Source organism: Rutidosis leptorrhynchoides, chromosome 2, assembly GCF_046630445.1.
Source record: "Rutidosis leptorrhynchoides isolate AG116_Rl617_1_P2 chromosome 2, CSIRO_AGI_Rlap_v1, whole genome shotgun sequence".
NCBI lineage: Eukaryota > Viridiplantae > Streptophyta > Magnoliopsida > Asterales > Asteraceae > Rutidosis > Rutidosis leptorrhynchoides.
In genome coordinates, this window is record NC_092334.1 from 334,078,053 (window position 1) to 334,096,026 (window position 17,974).

Below are 17,974 nucleotides of genomic sequence, written 5' to 3' on the forward strand. Positions count from 1 at the left end.
CAAAACGTCAACGAAAACGTTGAGTGAAACTACAGGTTTAGTAAATCATTTGTAAGTTAGGCCACAAGATTTTTTGGAAAACATCATAGGAAAAGTATACATTATCATGAGCACTTGATTATAAAACTTTAACCTTTGCGTAGGCCGAGCCCACGTCTTTCATTTACCCTATACTGGCGATACACCATCAAGTGTACGTGTAACAACTACATAAGCACCTATTTAACGTTGCGGTGAGGTTTGTCAAACCTAACGATACCGTCCCTATAGGTCGAGCTTACAAAGTAACTAATATAATCAAGCTAAGGAATTTTTGATCTGAACTCATATGTATATTCTTAGTAAGTTACTCGTGCCAAACACGTAAAACATTTGTAAAAATCATGCATCTCATCCCTGTAAAAACGTAGTAGGGACTGTAGACTCACCTTAGCAAAAGCACTCGTAAAGATCTTAGCGAACTGTACTGTAGTCGAACGCTCTCGACTGAACAACGCAACCTAAATAAGTAAATCATCTTAAGTATACACTAATAGGTCAAACTTAGTCAACCCATAGTGTACGTAAAGTCCTAGTGCTCAGACTGACTCAACAAACATGTAAAAGTCAACTAATCCAAGCAAGTCAAACCAAAAGTCAACTCGGTCAAAGTAGTCAACTAAAGTCAAACATCTCAGTAATTCATGCAAACATAGTCAACAAGTCAAACTTAAGTCATATAACATGTTAACGCTCGTAGTTTAGCAAATCGCATTTTCCACATCTTAAAGTAAACCTTCGAAAATCACACGTCATAAAGAAATACATTCATAGCATATAGCACATAATTCATAAAATTATGATCAACTCCAGATCTTAAATAGACTTAAAAAAGATTCCAAAAATTCTGGACAGGGCCTCATACGATAAATAAAAGTCCAATATCAGAAAGGCTCAAGTTCAGGTTCATTACAGAAAATTCTCCTCGCGCGTCAGTTTTTAAACATTTTTCATAAAATATAAAAAATAGATTTTAACGAACGGACAATTGGTGTCATCTCAAGACATATCAAAATTTAAGTGATAAAATAATCAAAAGCATTTCCTTAGCCAATTAGTACATATTTGCAAAACATTACAGACTTGTCAGTTTTTGAATATCAACCGGACACATCACAAAGATTAGCATATAACTCATGGCAAATCACATTCTTGCAAGTTCGCATACAAATGAAACATGTCAAGGAACATCTAAAGTAACATATTACAGAAGCTCAAAGTCTAAAACAATTCCTAGTTCATGCTAGCAATTTTTATATAAACTTAAAAACAGATTCAGCATTCTTTACGAACCAAATCTTCGTTTAATCATATCGGAAGCATTACATAACCTTTTAACGCAAATATTTAGTCTAAATTGCATAAATTTTCACAAGGAATACAGTAGCACAACTTTCATAAGCTAAAACACATACCATGCAACTCAGAAAATTCGGATTTCATGCAAACCCTAACGTAATCTTCGATTACGCATATCTTGAGCATACGATAACGAAATCACGCAAAATCGGAGTCTAAAATTAATAAATTTTCGATATGTTTCTAACTAAACATATTACAAAGTCAGATCTCATATCAATTTAATTAGATCATCAATAAACAAATTCATTTTTCAATCATACAACGTTAATTTCGCAATCAATCAACAATTAACAACACTAGACATCATTAATTGAGCACTAGACTCTAATACACCATGTAATTAAACAAAAAACTGAATTATTAAAGTTAGGGTTACTAATTATACCTCAAGCGATTAAATCGAACACTAACGCGTAGAGAACGACACAAGGAACGTCTTTCGTGCACAAGGTTTCTTCCAAAAACAACTTTTGATGGTGGTAAGGTGGTGGTGATGGCCGACGGCCAAAGGGTGGGAGAGGGGAAGGGGGTGTCGACTTGTAGGGGAAACAAATGAGGGTTCTTGTGATTTATTTTCCTTTTATAGTTAGTAATTAGGCCTAAACACCAACCACTAATGATCCACTAGCCAAATTAAGTCCATTAAGGTGCATGGGGGTGGGTTTGGCCGTAGGGCCCTCTAATGGGTATCCTGGGCTCGTTTTGCTAATTTACTTGTACGCGCGTGGTTAGTTTCGAGTGCCGTTAACCGTACCGGGTCTCCAGAACGTTAACTAGTCGTTGAAACGCAATCCCCAAGTTTAATTCATTAAATAAATAATAAATTAAAAATAATTTTCTCAAAGTAAATAATTATCGAAAATAATTATTGTGTCGTTTTTCTGAGTTCCGTAAACTGAAAAGTCTTCTAGACGATAAACTTAACTGTAACGTTTTCTAGTTCTTTCGCTATCCGAAATAAATCGTAAATTAATATAATATATTAATTCAAACATTCCTCTATTAAGTATGTACTTAAGTCAATTAAATACACAAAGTTTAAGTAATCACCGTTAAACACTTAACGGACAAGTAACGATAGTAAACAGAAAAAGTCGGGTTGTTACATTACCCACCTGTTATGAAAAATTTCTTCCCGAAATTTTAGTGGTCATCCGCCGTAGTCGTCTCCTCGGAAAACAGTTGCGGATACTTAAGCCTCATCTGGTCTTCACGCTCCCACGTGAATTCTGGTCCTCTTCGGGCATTCCATCTAACCTTAACCAATGGAATTCTGCTTTGCTTTAGTTGCTTAATCTCCCGATCCATAATCTCAGCAGGTTCTTCAATGAAATTAAGCTTAGGATCTACTTGCACTTCATCTAATGGAATCACTAACTTTTCATCTGATAAGCATCTCTTCAAATTGGAAACATGAAAAGTATCGTGAACTTCGCTAAGTTCCTGCGGTAGTTTCAATCTATACGCTACCGGCCCAATTCGTTCGGTAATCTCAAACGGTCCAATATACCTCGGACTTAACTTTCCTCTTTTTCCAAAGCGTACTACACCTTTCCAAGGTGACACTTTAAACATAACCTTGTCTCCAACCTGAAATTCCAAATTTTTCCTTTTAAGATCTGCATAACTCTTTTGACGATCTCGTGCTATTTTCATTCTTTCTCAAATCTGCACGATTTTCTCGGTCGTTTCATGTACAATCTCCGGACCAGTTAACTGACTATCTCCTAACTCAGTCCAACATAAAGGCGATGTACACTTTCTGCCATACAGTGCTTTAAAAGGCGCTTCCTTTATACTCGCATGATAACTATTGTTATAAGAAAACTCTACTAACGGTAGATGTCTATCCCATCCAATTCCAAAGTCAATCACACAAGCTCTTAACATGTCCTCTAGTGTCTGAATCGTTCTCTCACTTTAACCATCAGTCTGAGGATGGTATGCAGTACTCATATCTAAACGAGTTCCCATAGCTTCTTGCAAAGATTGCCAAAATCTGGATGTAAATCTACTATCTCTGTCGGAAATAATGGATAGCGGCACTCCATGTCGTGAAACTACTTCCTTTAAGTAAATCTGTGTCAACCTCTCCATCTTATCCGTTTCCTTAATCGGTAGAAAATGAGCAGACTTCGTAAGACGATCCACGATAACCCATATCGTGTCATAACCTCCTACCGTTTTAGGCAACTTAGTGATAAAGTCCATCGTAATATTCTCCCACTTCCATTGGGGAATCTCTGGTTGTGTCAGTAGTCCTGACGGCTTCTGATGCTCTGCCTTAACTTTAGCACAAGTCAAGCACTTACCAACATAAGTAGCGATATCGGCTTTCATGTTAGGCCACCAATACAGTGCCTTAAGATCTTGGTATATCTTATCGGATCCAGGATGAATAGAATACCTCGTCTTATGTGCCTCTTCTAGCACTAGTTCCCTTAATCCGCCAAAATTCGGTACCCATATTCTGTCGATAAAATACCGGGTTCCATCATCTCGAGTGACAAACTTCTTATCAATTCCTCGAAGTGATTTAGTAGCAACATTCTCTTCCTTCAACGCTTCTAGCTGTGCGTCACGTATCTGGGAAGTAAGGTTCCTTCGAATAGTCAAGTTCAATGCTCTAACTTGAATAGGCTTAATTCTCTCCTTCCTACTCAAAGCATCTGCCACTACATTAGCCTTACCAGGATGATAGCTAATGTTGCAGTCGTAATCGTTTAACAACTCAATCCAACGTCTCTGTCTCATATTAAGCTGTTTCTGATCGAAAATATGTTGCAAACTCTTGTGATCCGTGAATACAGTAAACTTCGTACCATACAAATAGTGTCTCTACATCTTCAACGCAAAAACTACAGCACCAAGTTCTAGATCATGAGTCGTATAATTCAATTCGTGTATCTTCAATTGTCAGGATGCATATGCAATCACTTTCATACGTTGCATTAACACACAACCATAACCTTGCCGTGAAGCATCGCAGTAAACTATGAAATCCTCGGTTCCTTCGGGTAAAGACAAAATCAGCGCAGTCGTTAACTTCTCCTTTAACAACTGAAATGCAGCTTCATGCAATTCTAGCCACTCATACTTCTTACCTTTGTAAGTCAAAGCTGTTAACGGACGGGCAATAATAGAAAATCCCTCAATGAATCTCCTATAATAACCCGCAAGACCTAAAAATTGTCGTATCTGAGTTGGCGACTTAGGAGTCTCCCATTTCTTCACTGTCTCTATCTTTGCAGGATCAACTTGAATACCATTGACACCTATAATATGACCCAAGAATTGCACTTCTCGCAACTAAAAGTTACATTTTGAAAACTTCGCATATAACTGCTCATTCCTGAGCATCTCTAATAACAAATGGAGATGTTGTTCATGTTCTTTCTCACTTCTAGAATATACTAATATATCATCGATAAACACTATAACAAACTTGTCTAGATATGGCTTACACACACGGTTCATGAGATCCATGAACACAGCCGGTGCGTTCGTCAATCCAAACGGCATTACTGCAAATTCATGATGACCATAGCGTGTCCTAAACGCTGTCTTCGGTATATCTGATTCCTTCACTCTCATTTGATGATAACCTGACCTTAGATCGATCTTAGAATAACATGCTGATCCTTGCAATTGATCAAACAAGTCATCAATCCTCTACAACGGATATCTATTCTTGATAGTTAACTTATTCAACTCTCTATAATCAATACAGAGTCTCATAGATCCGTCCTTCTTCTTCACAAACAGTACTGGAGCTCAATCTCTGAAGTCCTTGGCCATGTAGCCCGCCTGCTTGCAGCTGTCACAAATAAGAGTATTGCGACCCTGATGTTCTTCACCATGGGGAGCACCTTGACGCAGAATAGCATAACATGCTAGTTCCAATAATAAACAAGGCTATATACAAATATACTAGCAACGGAACGATGCATAGTAACTAATATTAAATCGTAGCGATTCTAGTAGCACTAGTGATATATAATAGTGATACACAACGTTTAGTAGTAGCAGTAGTAAGAACAATGTACACTAGTAACATTATTACTAACACCAATTGCCATTAGTAACTCAACACTTAACGAAATAAACTTCTTGTTCCAAAATTCATGCATAACCAGTAAAAGTAACATAATCCTCATGTCATAAGTAAAACCACATAAGCAAAACCACAACTAATAATGTATGTGTGAACATCATATAATAAACAGTACTAATCAAATAATGTTTGACTGCGTGGAACAATCTAGTCGAGCGATCTTTATTTGCGTTTCTGGAGTTCCTTCATCAAGTACTCGACCATTTTCTCCAAATTTTCAACTCGCACGGTGAGATCATTTGGGTTGTTGTCATTAGTAGCAGCAGTGGAGGTACTAGGCTTAGGAGTAGACGTAGAAGCATCATAGGGATGAAAACGGCGACACATCTCAAGTGACTGATTATCATAACGAAAACTCTTATAAAATGGGTTATTACGCCGAGCAGGTCCTTTCGGTATCCTACGGTGGCCTCTCGGTCCATAGGGGTTAACACAATCGGGTTTAACAAAAGGTGTTTGAGGTGAATCGGGTATATCAGATTCGGATTCGGATTTGGGTTCCGATTCTTCTCCGAAATCCTCTGCAGGTTCCTTTCCTTTAAGCTCATTCTCATGCATGGTCTCCATCTCGGGTTCCGATTCGGTATCATCCACAAACTCGAGTATCGTGTTCCCTTGCGCTTGTACGGTTTCCTCGGATTCCGTATCGAAGTCGGTAAGAATGATAGGATTAGAAGAAGTCATCTAGCACTCAAAGAAAACACAAAGTTAGTCACTTAGTAATCATATCATATTAGATACCAAGTAATCATAGCAATTTCATCTATTAGGGTTCATGCAACTTAACGAGTCTACGGTTACAGTCTAGATACACTAGTTGTCCTAACGTTTGACTCTCTAATGCAGCCTAGTCCTAGGTAACCGATCTGCTCTGATACCAAATGTAATACCCCGTCAGAATCCACTAATGGAATATTAACTCCTGTTCCTACAGTTTAGCGGTCACGCCCTCTATATGAGACATTACCGAAAAGTATTCGCATTAATCATTAAAACAAAGTCATTTAATAAAGAAAATGAGACTGGAAACATTTGACATCAATGACTAAAGTATATGAACCCAAAACATCAGAGAAAACTTGTGACGCCCCATACAAAATCATCGTGTACGGTACATCAACAACAGGATCATTACAAGGTCAAACACTATATGCTGTTTGAAAACCAGTTTTGCATTCATGAACAGATAACGTTTTACAAAAGATGAATAGGAAACATTAACATGAGTACATGATACTAAGGTCATTACAAAGCTATTATTTTGAAAATAACATAAGTTGGGAATGCAAAGTAAAAGTTTCATGCTTCAGACATCTCTAAGTAATGCAGCGGAAGTCTAACACAGCAAGTCTGTAACAGCAAGTCTATACACCGAGACTAGAACAGCAAGGTTAACAGTAGAAGCAACAACGTCTAAACACCTGAGAAATACATGCTTAAAAAGTCAACACGAATGTTGGTGAGCTATAGTTTGTTTGTATTCAGTAATGTAATGTAGGCCATGAGATTTCACTGCTTCAAACAAGCATTTCAAATCAGTAATTCAAATCAGTATGATAAAGTATATCTATAGCCGTGGGCACCCGGTAACTAGACTTAACGTTTATAACCCCCTGAAAGTACACTTGGCGAGTGCGTATGTTCACGAAGTATTAAACACCCGTTAAATGCTAGCGCGACTAGCCCGAGTGGGGATGTCAAACCCTATGGATCCATATCTAAGATTCGCGTTCACGGTTCAAAAACCAATGATTAAACGTTACCGAGCTAAAGGGAATGTTTATGCCGTTGTTTAACCCACACATATATAAGTTTAAGTACTCGTGCCTAGTATGTAAAACATAAAATCCGCATGTATTCTCAGTTCCCAAAATAAGTTAAAGTAAAAAGGGAATGCTATAACTCACAGTGATAAAAGCGGTAAAGTCGGTAATGAAAGTACGCAAGTAGTAAGTCGGTCCGAAAGGTCGCCAACCTAAATAAAGGGTTACTAGGTCAGTAGGTTGTTTTTATAAATTCTAATAGTGCATAAAATAAGTTTAAGTGTCATCATCATCATCATTCATCATCATAAAAGCTAAGTAAGATCGACAAGAATAGAGATCGAAACAATAGGCTGAATTCGGTCAGCTGCTGAGACCTATACGTAAATTGAAAAGATACATAGTCTGTGGCTATGGCTCCGTATGTGAGTCCCCTAACCTCTGACCAATTTTCAGAACCTAACTCGTCTTCGTTTGGCCGTGGCGACGGTTTAAGTGCGAGTAGGTCAGAAATTTCAGCACAACGTTAATAGGGTGTAGTGACTCTCGGAGGGCCATAAATCCTAAACCGTAACTCGGATTAAGATGAGGCCTAAACGGAAAATCATCTACTCGAACCGAACTAACTGAAAATCAACTTTCCAGTAGCCCAGGTGGTCTGATCAGATACGAAAATCAGTGGACAAGTGCTCCGGTGAGGTTCTTGGTGCTTGATGCTCATCACGGTTCTCATCCTTGATGCTTGTAGCTTCAAGTGTACAACTCGTTGATGGTTTAGCATCACTTTTGACCAAGATTCTACCATAAATACACAATATGTTAAGACCAGGCGGTAACACAACTCATTTAAAAGTCTTAGATGGATGATTAACCAAGGTTACATCATATCCTTAGTCTTAACACAATTACAAGTCCTATTTACAAACAAAGTTACAAACTTTACATCAATCAAACAAGTATGAACATGATCCAAGTCAAAAGAGGTGATGGAACCCTAAGCTAGAGAGCTTGGATCCCTTTCACACAATTTATAAGGTCACAAAGCTAGAAAGCTTGAACCTTTAGTGTTCTTGAAGATCTTTGAAGCATAAAGCTTGGATCTTTAGGATATATGAAGATAACAAACAAAAGTTTGAATCTTTATCACAAAATAACAAAATTAAAGTAAAAGAAAGATGAATCTACAAAGTTGGTGAAGATTCAAAGCTAGAAAGCTTGAATCTTCCATATTCTTGAAAGATTCATGCTTGAATCAACAAGATATAAGCAGGATCAAAGCTAAAAGGAACTTTGATCTCCATAATATGATGATGATGGCCACGAAAATGAAAGGAAAAGAAGAAGAAAAAGAAGACTTACAAGCAATACTAGAAAGGAAAGAAAGAAAGAACAAGTGTGTGTGAAAACCAAATGAGCAAGTGATTTGAATGAGAGGTAAATGGCTAGTATTTATAAGCAAGGAATTTGACAAGAATTGATGACATGGACAAGGGCTAGTATTTATAAGCAAAGAATTTGACAAGGATTGATGACATGGACAAGGGCTAGTATTTATAAGCAAGGAATTTGACAAGGATTGATGACATGGACAAGGGCTAATTAATTGGGTCACTAGCTAGAGTAGGGTGGGCTTGAGCCCAACAAGGTAGAAAGTCCAACAAGACTAACTATTGTGCATAATTAAATTACTACGCGTAATTAAGCATCCAAAAACCCAGGTAATTATTATTATAAAATAATAATTAATATTTCGCAGTCATAATATTCCGATTACGACAAAAGTTAAACGTGCGCGCAGTTCGCGGTTTATTCGAAACGTCAAATAACACTAACGGTTATAAAGGCTTCCAAAGATCAAGTTATGTATCCTACGTACTCTAAGGCACGTTTTAACATATAAATGGAAGTAAACCACGTAAATCAAGTTTCCAGAGTATAAAGTAACACAGTACGCACAAATACGCAGTTTCGCAAAAATAAAAGGCACAAAAGCAAGTCGAAAAATCCGGGTCGTTACATTACCCACCTGTTAATGGAAATTTCGTCCCGAAATTTGAGGAGTGACACAAAAAAAAAAATGGTACCGTATTTAAATAAGAAGTAGCGTATCAAAGTTCTGAAAGATTCGTGGGCTAAAAAGTGAGCTATTTACCTTGAAAGGTACTCGGGCGTATAAAAGTAAGAATATGTATATGCTATTAATTAAGTCTTTTAGGAGATCAACAAATTGATTTCGTTTCTGCTTAACATGAGTATGTTGTCTGAATATATCCACAAAAGGAAAGATGATGTTTTTAGCCTTACAGGCATCTTTAGTAAGCTGGATGCATGAAATACATCATGAATGTTACTAAACTCATCTAAAACATTGAGCGCTTATGTCGCAATACAAAGCTGACAGGTAGGATGGAAAACATAGTGATCATAACCATGCGATTTGATGTCTGGATAGTGTTAGCCACGGATTTTACTAACCCCTTGATTTCGGAAAGAGACCATAGGCATAAAGAACTTGATATTTAAGAACGTTTCATTTGACTATATGAATTGAAACTTTTGCTGAAAGTGAATAATCGGACTTATATGTAATGCAAGCCATAATTATCTATAGTGCCTTCAGGACGGTCTGAACGAACAATGAAGGATATCACCCAGTTTACCATACTGCAGGTGAACTTATCCTTAGATGGAATGAAAGAACAGTTCCATAATGTAACTTTATCCTTTCAGTTACATGTTGAAGTTAGGGTTAACATTAACTAGAACAACATATAGTTGCAACCAACGAAGAAAGGAATGTGTAGAGTAACCATATCCGTATTACAGATGTTTTAAGCAGTCCCTTCCAAGAGGATAACAAGATTCATAGATTCCTAAAGTATGTTACTTTACATTTCTGAAAGAGAATCGCATGAAAGGTGTGATCTTTGAACCAGGGTGAACTCTTCGAGCGGTTTGTTCTGAATTTATCCTTATACTTAAGGAGATGCGCGGACAAGAAGATACATGGACCCTTGGTCGTAAAGAATGGTTTACTCTAAGTGAAAAGAATCTCAAAACGATTCCTTGTACCTCAACCTACTAATTCATAGAGATGATTTTTACGAGGATGTTGCGATTAGCCGTGAAATATTGAGAATAGAAACCCACCTAGTGCCCTTCCTACAATGGGGTGACCATTGAGTGTACCTCAGAAAATTGATTTATCGGCCCCCGATTTTGCCATGTTTAACCTTAAAAGGAACATTTTTCGAGTACAAAGACCTCCTAACAAATTTTTTTTTTTATAAATCTGCCACCCAAAGTGGCTTAAGCGTTTTTAATAAGGATTTTAATAGTAAGCTTCATCCCTAACGGAGGGAGAGAAGAAGTGTGATCCCTACATGGTGTAGTCTAATACGGAAACCTTTAATAAAATCAACCGAGGAAGTTTTGAAAAACCTTTAAACGTTTGATGCGACAACATAAATGGAACGAAGTTCTTGGTAAATTTAGAAGTATGTATAACGAGTACCATTTGCACAAAATTATTTCACTTAAAACAACTCAATAAAGGAGCGATTTTTAATCATCTTGAAGGTATAACTTAGTATGTACTAACCCAAAATAAGTAAGGGTAAATTTATACATATGTGATTTTATAAATATCGTAAGTGATAGAAAAGTTTTTAGTACTTTCATTTGTCCATAAATCTCGTGAGGACCGCACAAATAAGCAACGTGTAAATCAACGTGTAAAAATTTTGATAAACATAGTTTTTCGTATTTCAGAGGTTACGAGTTGAAAAAGGTCGAGTGAAAAATCTTTGATTCATCGGTTGACATGTTACTAGGTAATGAAAACTAATGAATTAAATGTAGTTTTGATGATTATCCGAACTTAAGTCTTTGGCCCAAAAATATTTACGTGCGAAGCCGTTGCTAAAAAGTGAGGTATGAAGGATAGAGCATGAGGATGAGAAGTTAAAGTCGGAATACTAATGATGTTAATATCGCTAGATGAGAATTTCCTTGGAATAGGTCAGGACTTTGAGTTATGTAAGATAGAGCATCGCTCCGACAGGTGTGAAGAATAAGATCCCTGGGGTAACGCAGTAATTTTGAATGGTTTAAGTGTTTGTGGATGCCTGAAGGCTCTGCATGATGTGGTAGTAAGTGCCTTCATCACATACACACACATGAATCTCTTAGTTTCGACAGTTGTCTGTCTTCATGATGACTTGGATACGTATAAGCAACGAAAAATTTTATATTGACAAGCAACGAAAATTTTATAGAATTCGTTTAAGGTGACGATGTAAGAAAAGAAATTAAGTTCTTAGCAAACTAGGGTTATGTACAACACGTACCATTCAAGATAAAATATCCTTTGAATAAAAGATTTGATTTGTAAAAGTGAAAGTAAAATTTCATATGTATTTGTCAAAAAGAAGTAATTATTTACTTTATTTTATATAACGTATACGATTTCAAAATTTTGCACGAATGGCAAATAAAATAAATTTATTTTTATTAAGTTTTGAGAGGATCGCACAGTAAAATAGTGTAAGTAAAATTTTGGCAAACAAAATTTTCATATTTCGGAGGTTACAAGTTGGAAAAAGATTGATGAGAATCGAGTAAAAGACTTTTGAAAATCTCCGGTGATATTTGAGCAAAAATGTTACGAGGTAATGAAAACTATTGAATTTTAATGTGGTTGATGACTATTAGTAGGGCATAAGTCCTTCGACCAAAAATGCTTAAGTATAAAGTTGTTGCTTATAAGTGAGACACGAAAGGGAGAGTATGAGGACGGGGATTAACTACCCATTGATTTTGGAAATTCCGAACTGGTATGACTAATATCGAAGTAAGAAGGGTGATGGTGTGATTATCATTGATTAAGAATTCTCTCGGAATAAGTTAGGATTCAGTGTCGCATAAGAATGAGCATCAAATACGATTCTTGGGTAGTATAGAATTTGAATTGCTGAAGTGACGGGATACAATTTCCTTTATGTAACGTTGTCCATTGTATCGGTTTCTTTCATGGCTAGAAAGTGAGCAGATTTGGTGAGGCGATCAACGATAACCCCGATAGTGTCATAACTGCCGACTGTTTTCGGTAGTTTCAGAATGAAATCCATCGTCATCCCTTCCCATTTCCATTGTGGGATCTCGGGTTGTTGAAGTAATCCAGATGGCTTTTGGCTCACCATTCTCGCGAGGTATACGAATAATCTTCTTACTATAAATAACTTTCGCTTTCGTCCTTGAAAGTCAATCCGTTCCAACTGTTTCCTCAAAGCTTTCTAACTCGATGAGTATTAGGTTAATTTTAAGGTCCATTCCAACCAAATCTTATTATACTGCCGTGAAAACTTTTATCAACCTTCTCAAATAACATCTGCTTGTGCGCAGGTAACTAATCCTTTCCAACTACTACTATAAAACTTCCAAGTTTTTTTGGCATGAGGTCATCTCCAAATGACCCACCTGTTAATTTTTAAGGTACTATCTTAAATTACTCCTCTATCTCTGCCAACTTACCATTAGCTTGTCCTATAGAATACTTAACTCTCATGGTTGTTAATGGCTTATTAGTCATCACACTAGGATTCTTAGATATAAGGTTTCTATCACTCTAGTATTAAACAATTCCGAGACGATAAATCATTGTGAAGAAACGTACCCTAACTAAAATCAGGATCCATGCGAGTCTCCATAGCTGAGATAATGATTGCTCTATCGTATGTGAGTCCAAAGTTTTTTTTTTTTTTTCCTATTTGAGAACTTTTTCCTTAAGTATCCAGGGTGTCTATATCTATAACAAATCTTCGGGTTATCAATTCTGCAGTCCAGGCCCTTCTCGTACAGTATCTAGACTAAGTGGTTATTCCTGCCTTTATCAGACCATAATGCGTATACTCAAGTGGTTCCTACCAAAATTTCCTTTGAATCGCTTCATATTCCTTATGTAGTAACATTGGGACTTCTGCATGATTCACTTCAATATAATTACGCTGGCCTGGCGTCATTATATTGTACTAAATCGTACGTTCATTCCAATATCACTCCATATGGTCAATGTAACGTGATCACTTTCAGTTCTACTCAATTTCATCCAACGGTGCTTTATCTATGCTATCTCAAAACAAAATCTACATAATTAATCTCACGGTTTCTTGGTGTGGGTGCGTAAGTTCCGTAAGTCATGTACCAATGCCTAAATGTCCCAAAATTTCTTCAAAATGTTCAGGTTCAGGTAACATCGTTAGGTTCCTTTCTAGAAATTCAATCTGGGTCTCGCATCGAGTAGTATGTGTAGCAAGTAGTAGTACGATATGTCTTGAGGCGACTCCCAAGTCTTTGGGTATGGTTGAGCATCAGTAGAAGGCACTCTGACCTTGTGAAAGGAGATGTCCTCCCGACTTCCTCAATGCCTAAGAGTGTTAGGGTACTAAATCCAGAAATGTCGTCAGATCGTCGAGTAGTGGTGAAGAACTAAAGAGATAAGTGACGGTCATGAAAGCGTACGAGATACGAGCCATCTTGCAGGAACTGAACAACCTTCGAATGTTCACACGTCGTACGTGGCTATTTAGAGTGAGCTCGGGGTGCGGTTACTCCGACAAATCCTCCAATATCTCCTCCTCCGAGGATCGACTTTAGTGGGCCTGTAATCCGAGGGGTACTCCTCCTAGATTGCGTGAAGAATCGTTTTGATCTCTGAAACGGTGGAACAGTAGTAACAGGTGGATTAAAATACTAATCCTTAGGGTTAGACGTGTGGGAAATGGGTTCAGAACAACATCTGAACTAGGAAAGGTAAGTTTTTCCAAGTCGGTGCAGCAAATAGCAGGCATGAAGCAAGCACGTAATCAGGCACTACAGAAACCTAGCTCGTTTACAGCAGTATATAGCATGGCAATATTAACAGTACTAAACAGAAGTAACATGCAATCGAAAGCAGATAGTAACATGCAGTAGCTAGAATAAGCAAAAGCATGCAGCGAGTTTACATAGCAGTAAAAGGAAACGGTAGCATGCAGCAAGTTCATACGGTAGTAAAAGTAAGCAGTGGCATGCAGTAGTAGTAAGCAGTAACATGTAGTAATATAACACAGTAGCATGCAGCAGGTTCCGCAGAAACAAGTAAACTAGCAAGTTGTAGATTAGTCCTATTAGTGAATCCTACTCGGGTCGGTCCTAGACTCACTAATGCAACCTAATTCCCTACAACCAATGCTCTGATACCAACTGTGACGCCCCATACAAAATCATCATGTACGGTACATCAACAACAGGATCATTACAAGGTCAAACACTATATGCTGTTTGAAAACCAGTTTTGCATTCATGAACAGATAACGTTTTACAAAAGATGAATAGGAAACATTAACATGAGTACATGATACTAAGGTCATTACAAAGCTATTGTTTTGAAAATAACATAAGTTGGGAATGCAAAGTAAAAGTTTCATGCTTCAGACATCTCTAAGTAATGCAGCGGAAGTCTAACACAGCAAGTCTGTAACAGCAAGTCTATACACCGAGACTAGAACAGCAAGGCTAACAACAGAAGCAACAACGTCTAAACACCTGAGAAATACATGCTTAAAAAGTCAACACGAATGTTGGTGAGCTATAGTTTGTTTGTATTCAGTAATGTAATGTAGGCCACGAGATTTCACTGCTTCAAACAAGCGTTTCAAATCAGTAATTCAAATCAGTATGATAAAGTATATGTATAGCCGTGGGCACCCGGTAACTAGACTTAACGTTTATAACCCCCTGAAAGTATACTTGGCGAGTGCGTATGTTCACGAAGTATTAAACACCCATTAAATGCTAGCGCGACTAGCCCGAGTGGGGATGTCAAACCCTATGGATCCATATCTAAGATTCGCGTTCACGGTTCAAAAACCAATGATTAAACGTTACCGAGCTAAAGGGAATGTTTATGCCGTTGTTTAACCCACACATATATAAGTTTAAGTACTCGTGCCTAGTATGTAAAACATAAAATCCGCATGTATTCTCAGTTCCCAAAATAAGTTAAAGTAAAAAGGGAATGCTATAACTCACAGTGATAAAAGCGGTAAAGTCGGTAATGAAAGTACGCAAGTAGTAAGTCGGTCCGAAAGGTTGTCAACCTAAATAAAGGGTTACTAGGTCAGTAGGTTGTTTTTATAAATTCTAATAGTGCATAAAATAAGTTTAAGTGTCATCATCATCATCATTCATCATCATAAAAGCTAAGTAAGTTCGACAAGAATAGAGATCGAAACAATAGGCTGAATTCGGTCAGCTGCTGAGACCTATACGTAAATTGAAAAGATGCATAGTCAGTGGATATGGCTCCGTATGTGAGTCCCCTAACCTCTGACCAATTTTCAGAACCTAACTCGTATTCGTTTGGCCGTGGCGACGGTTTAAGTGCGAGTAGGTCAGAAATTTCAGCACAACGTTAATAGGGTGTAGTGACTCTCGGAGGGCCATAAATCCTAAACCGTAACTCGGATTAAGACGAGGCCTAAACGGAAAATCATCTACTCGAACCGAACTAACTGAAAATCAGCTTTCCAGTAGCCCAGGTGGTCTGATCAGATACGAAAATCAGTGGACAAGTGCTCCGGTGAGGTTCTTGGTGCTTGATGCTCATCACGGTTCTCATCCTTGATGCTTGTAGCTTCAAGTGTACAACTCGTTGATGGTTTAGCATCACTTTTGACCAAGATTCTACCATCAATACACAATATGTTAAGACCAGGCGGTAACACAACTCATTTAAGAGTCTTAGATGGATGATGAACCAAGGTTACATCATATCCTTAGTCTTAACACAATTACAAGTCCTATTTACAAACAAAGTTACAAACTTTACATCAATCAAACAAGTATGAACATGATCCAAGTCAAAAGAGGTGATGGAACCCTAAGCTAGAGAGCTTGGATCCCTTTCACACAATTTATAAGGTCACAAAGCTAGAAAGCTTGAACCTTTAGTGTTCTTGAAGATCTTTGAAGCATAAAGCTTGGATCTTTAGGATATATGAAGATAACAAACAAAAGTTTGAATCTTTATCACAAAATAACAAAATTAAAGTAAAAGAAAGATGAATCTACAAAGTTGGTGAAGATTCAAAGCTAGAAAGCTTGAATCTTCCATATTCTTGAAAGATTCATGCTTGAATCAACAAGATATAAGCAGGATCAAAGCTAAAAGGAACTTTGATCTCCATAATATGATGATGATGGCCACGAAAATGAAAGGAAAAGAAGAAGAAAAAGAAGACTTACAAGCAATACTAGAAAGGAAAGAAAGAAAGAACAAGTGTGTGTGAAAACCAAATGAGCAAGTGATTTGAATGAGAGGTAAATGGCTAGTATTTATAAGCAAGGAATTTGACAAGAATTGATGACATGGACAAGGGCTAGTATTTATAAGCAAAGAATTTGACAAGGATTGATGACATGGACAAGGGCTAGTATTTATAAGCAAGGAATTTGACAAGGATTGATGACATGGACAAGGGCTAATTAATTGGGTCACTAGCTAGAGTAGGGTGGGCTTGAGCCCAACAAGGTAGAAAGTCCAACAAGACTAACTATTGTGCATAATTAAATTACTACGCGTAATTAAGCATCCAAAAACCCAGGTAATTATTATTATAAAATAATAATTAATATTTCGCAGTCATAATATTCCGATTACGACAAAAGTTAAACGTGCGCGCAGTTCGCGGTTTATTCGAAACGTCAAATAACACTAACGGTTATAAAGGCTTCCAAAGATCAAGTTATGTATCCTACGTACTCTAAGGCACGTTTTAACATATAAATGGAAGTAAACCACGTAAATCAAGTTTCCAGAGTATAAAGTAACACAGTACGCACAAATACGCAGTTTCGCAAAAATACAAGGCACAAAAGCAAGTCGAAAAATCCGGGTCGTTACAAAACTGTTTAAATGCGAATATTTGTTCTTGAAATGAAAATAGAATTCATGCTGGACGCCGTCCAGTTCTAGCAGCAAACAGCACATAACTTCAAATAAAGCGGAAGCACAAGCTCTATGTACCTGAGATGAAACATGCAAAACGTCAACGAAAACGTTGAGTGAAACTACAGGTTTAGTAAATCATTTGTAAGTTAGGCCACAAGATTTTCTTGGAAAACATCATAGGAAAAGTATACATTATCATGAGCACTTGATTATAAAACTTTAACCTTTGCGTAGGCCGAGCCCACGTTTTTCATTTACCCTATACTGGCGATACACCGATCAAGTGTACGTGTAACAACTACATAAGCACCTGTTTAACGTTGCGGTGAGGTTTGTCAAACCTAACGGTACCGTCCCTATAAGTCGAGCTTACAAAGTAACTAATATAATCAAGCTAAGGAATTTTTTGATCTGAACTCATATGTATATTATTAGTAAGTTACTCGTGCCAAACACGTAAAACATTTGTAAAAAGCATGCATCTCATCCCTGTAAAAACGTAGTAGGGATTGTAGACTCACCTTAGCAAAAGCATTCGTAAAGATCTTAGCGAACTGTACTGTAGTAGAACGCTCTCGACTGAACAATGCAACCTAAATAAGTAAATCATCTTAAGTATACACTAATAGGTCAAACTTAGTCAACCCATAGTGTACGTAAAGTCCTAGTGCTCAGACTGACTCAACAAACATGTAAAAGTCAACT